Raw genomic sequence first — 4,908 nt, 5'->3', positions numbered from 1 at the left:
TGTCCAGTTGGATGGCCATCTACATCCCCTGACTATCCCTTGCTTTCATATGCATAATTACATATGATACATGTTAGTAATCCATCCCCAAGTCATACTTAGGATAGAAAGGGGACGTTTACATCATTTTTCTTGAAGGAAATTGGTGCAAGGCACCAAGGAAAATGGATAGTGATCCTAGTTTTAGATTTGGAACATTAATAAGAATGTTGTAATAAGACCAAAATGTAAGGTCAATTGGGCTCTAGGTGCCATTATAAGCCAGAGTGCCAAATTGTACCAATGAGTAGAAAATAAGCAATTTTGGTGGTTTTTAAATGCAAATAGGATATTTGTGATCCTTAGAAGGTTTTAATGGTCCTTAGGGTCATTTGGTCAAGTCTTAGGTCTATAGGAAGTGAGTTGTCAAAAATTGTCAAGCAAAATTGCAAAAATGGTTGTATGTTGGCATAACCATTTGAAATATGGTTATGACCATTGAAGACATAGAGGACATGTTTAAATATGTTGTACATGGAGAAGACAACATGATGGTACGGATTAGTGAATATTTGCATGAATAAAACTTTGATTTTTTTCCATTTTCAGTATTTTTCTATGTTGTACAAAACTGTACGGATTGGGAGAAGGGATCAGTTGACATGGTTGGATAGCCTAATGAACTAGGCTTCATTTTCTTTTGGTTTGAAGGATTTATCTTTCCATTTGTTCAAGTTTCTTGTTTGGGGCTGAATTTGAGGATTTTGGCAAACATGTGCCTCTAACTTGCAATCTCATAGTTGGAATTTGATGCTACTTGGAGGGATGCAAGTTAGGGGAGTCTACTTTGATATGGTACAGTTTTAGGCCTAGAGGAGAAGGTTTCATATTTTTACTAGCCTACCCTAGGCTGAACATCCCTATGTGTCCAACCCAGATTTGTAGCAGAAGTGGTGATTAGACTTCCAAACCAATTGATCTAACCCAAGAAAAGGGTGAAATGGAGATGTGGCATGGAGAGGAAGAGTTCCATGTAGTTATGCTAGTTCTATGAACCCATTTCCTAACACTTGCTTTGGAAAGCCAACCTAATTAGGCCTATTAGGTCTATAAACCAAGTGGGAGTAAGGACATTCTGGAGTATGGTCAACCCAAGATATTTTGGAGTCTTCAAGAACCTAGTAAAGGGTATTTAAAAAGGTAATTTTTTTGATACCTCATTTGGAAAGTTTGGAAGTTAACCATAGAAAATTGAAAATTGACCTATTTGGATTTCTAGGCCTGATTTTGGGAATTTGGTCTTTTGGGGGTGTTAGAATCCTAAAAGTGCATGAATCTCTATTTTATGAGCCTAGTGATGTTGATCCTAGCCTATGTTTGGAGTTTGGAGACCAGATTTCACATTTTGCCTTATTTCGCCTAGTTGAGGGCTAGTGTCCCAAAGACCCATAATTGACCCGAGTTTGCTAAGAGCCCTAGAGAAGGGGAAAGACCTTAGAAAAGTGGAGTCCACTTGGAGAGATAGTGGTCAACATTGGGTAAAGGCTGGTAAGCCTAATTGGCATCTTGTAGTGTGTTGGGTGCTACTAGGCACTTAGGAAGCTTTTGGTGAAAGAAGGTTGTAAGCTTTGCATCAGAACAATGTGATAATGACTATCTAAAACACTTCATCTAAATAAATGAAAATTTCAAATTGGACCTAGGTGTGGTAGTATTGGTATTGGATGCCATTTATTGCAAACTTGCAAACACGAAGAGTTTTATTACTGCATCTCACCAATCTCACTGTGTCCATGGTCATTGTTCTCTTTTCATTCATGTTTGGGAGTATGTTCCTGGTGCAGAGCACCAAGGCACTTGGTTTATATTTTGGTTTTCATTTAAAAAAAAACCTACTTAGGCTATAATAAACAACCCTTGGAAAGAAGTCCATGATTGTCAAAGAAAGACACCATTTTCTATGATTAAGGCACTTTATGCAATTTATAAGCAAAAGTTACTCATTAGGAAAATTTGGAATTTTTAATGTTTTTGTTCAAGAAATCCTAGGATTGAGTTTTTTTTAGTTGGTTTTAGGTATGTTGGAACCTTTTCCAAGTCCTAGAAGTGGAATCAAGTGAAAAATGTATAAATTTCACTTTTTGTGCAAAGTTGCATTGTTGAAAGTTGTAAAATTTGCTCAAATTTGTAACTTAATAGGAAAAGGGTTATAACTATTAAAATATTTGTTCTAACCATTAAAATATACATAGGAGACATATATACCTCATTTGTGAGGTCTAGAGGGCATTAATATACGGATTGGAAGAAGTTGCAAAGAAAGAAATTTAGTTTTCGAGTCATTTTTATTGTTTTTTGCATGCTTTACAAAATGTAAACACTTTTAGACCAAATGTGATAGATTTTTGTAATAGAGATTTGAATCAAATTTCTTTTTCTTCTAGTCTCATCCTTCTACATGTTTTCTAACTCAAGTTACTGCATTTTTAGTGAAACTAGGTTTTTAGGACAACATTTTGGTGCACACAGCAAAAATGGGCCTCTAACTGCAATTTCCTGAGTTGAAATTTCATGGCCACTTGGGGAATGATACTTAGTAGGTTCTTTTTTAAGATTACAGGGTTTCAAGATTGGAGGATGTGTTTTGTGATTTTTCCAATTAAGCCCTATGTCAAGTACCATGAAGGATTTGACCTGTTGTAGTGTGTTGATTTGTGAATGGCAGAAGTTTGGGAATTGGTGAAGGGATGGGCATTTGGAAATAGGTTACTTTAGTGTTTCCAAACATTCCTAAGCATTGATTTTATTTCCACGACCCCTTTTCCTACTGGTTGCTTTGTAAACCAATCATCTACTTGACTGGGACATGTTTGGGAACTGACAATCTCCATTTAAACTGAAGTCTTCATTTAAAGGTAGCAATGATATTTTTGTTGTTCTATTAAGATCATTAATATATTTCAAGGAGAACTTTGAGGGATCATGCCCAACTTGAGTATCTTGGCTTCCCATGTCTTGTAAATGCAAAGTTGTAATGTTGCTCAAAAAGTTGCTTGAGCAACTTTTCCAATTTTTGCAAAAAAGTTGCAAATGGAAGTTTGGGAAGTTGTAACTATCCATGCTTGGGTATATGAGAATGGGAAACATTTTTTTGAAGGTTAGAAGGTTTCTAGCCAAATTTTTATTTTTAAGAAACTTTTACAATTTTTTGCAATTTTGCACAAAAAGTGCAACTAATGAAAAGTTCACTAGGTTTCACTTCTAGGACTTGGAAAGGTTCTAAACTATTAAAAACAACTAAGAAAACCTAATCCTACACTATCTTGACCAAAAATTCAAAAAGTCTCAATTTGGCCTAATTAGCAACTTTAGCTCATATCTTGCACAAAGTGGCCTAGGCATACATATCTTGCTCATATCTCTCTCACTATTCATCATGGGATTAAACTGTCTATTTCAATAGCTCTAGATGGTTGGTTAAATCCTAGGCCAAGGCTCATCCTATCCCATTGAGTTCTCAAACGTTCTTGGGCATGCTGAATCAAAACGTCCCTAAGGGTCACTAAATGCCATAGGGAAATAATCTTTGACAAGGCATATCTCGGAGCTTGTGTGAGGTATGGATGTGATTCTAGGTCTTATAGGACCATGTTGTAGAGACCTACAATAACCTCTCTCTCTTTTTAGAGATCTTACTCCATTTTGATTTTGCAATGCCATCTCCGGTGATGCTGAAACTCATAGTGTTGGCCAAGTTGCTAACTGCCAAATCTCCCAATTTGTCGTGGGATTGAACTATCTATTTTGTTAGCTCTGGGTAGTCAGGTAAATCATAGCCCCAAGCTCATCCCATCTTGTTGAGTGCTCAAACATTCTTGGGCATGCCGAACCAAAACATCCCTAACGGTCACTAAATTTCATAAAGTGGTGATCTTTGATAAGGCATATATTAGAGCTCGTGTGAGGTATGGATGCGATTCTAGGTCCTATAGGACCATATTGTAGAGAACTACAATAATCTCTCTTTCCATTTGGAGATCTTACTCCTTTTTGATTTTGTGACACTATCTCAGGTGATGTTGAAACTTGTAGTGTTGCCTAGTACAAAGTTGCCAACTACCAAATCTCCCTCACCATTCATCATGGGATTGAACTATCTATTCTGTTAGCTCCAAGTGTCTAGGTAAACCCTAACCCCAAGCTCATCTAGTCCTTTTGAGTGCTCAAATGTTCTCAGGCATGCCAAATTGAAATGTCCCTAAGGGTTACTAAATACCATAGGGCAGTGATCTTTGATGGGGTATATCTTAGAGCTCGTAGGGGTATGGATGCAATTCTAGGTCCTATAGGACCATGTTGTGGAGACCTACAATAACCTCTCTCTCTTTTGGAGATCTTACTCCATTTTGATTTTATGATGCCATCTCGGGTGATGCTGAAACTTGTAGTGTTGGCTAGTACAAAGTTGTAAACTACCAAATCTCCCTCACTATTTGTCCTGGGATCAAACTACCCATTTTGTTATCTCTGAGTGGTTGGGTAAATCCTAGCCCCAACCTCATCACATCTTGTTGAGTGCTCGACGTTCTCAGGCATGCCAAATCGAAATGTCCCTTAGGGTCACTAAATTCCATAGGGTAGTGATCTTTGATGAGGCATATATTGGAGCTCGTGTGAGGTATGGATGTGATTCTAGGTCTTATAGGACAGTGTTGTAGAGACATACAATAACCTCTCTCACTTTTTGGAGATCTTACTCCATTTTGATTTTGTGACACCATCTCAAGTGATGCTGAAACTCATAGTGTTGGCTAGTACAAAGATGCCAACTGCCAAATCTCCGTCACCATTTGTCATGGGATCAAACTGTCTATTTTGTTAGCTCCATGTGGCTAGGTAAACCCTATCCCTAAGCTCATCTCATCGTAT

The sequence above is a fragment of the Cupressus sempervirens genome, chromosome 4, assembly GCF_028749045.1.
Source record: "Cupressus sempervirens isolate cs-2001-9-10 chromosome 4, ASM2874904v1, whole genome shotgun sequence".
NCBI lineage: Eukaryota > Viridiplantae > Streptophyta > Pinopsida > Cupressales > Cupressaceae > Cupressus > Cupressus sempervirens.
The sequence above is the reverse complement of the archived record's forward strand: the minus strand, read 5'-3'. Positions refer to the sequence as shown.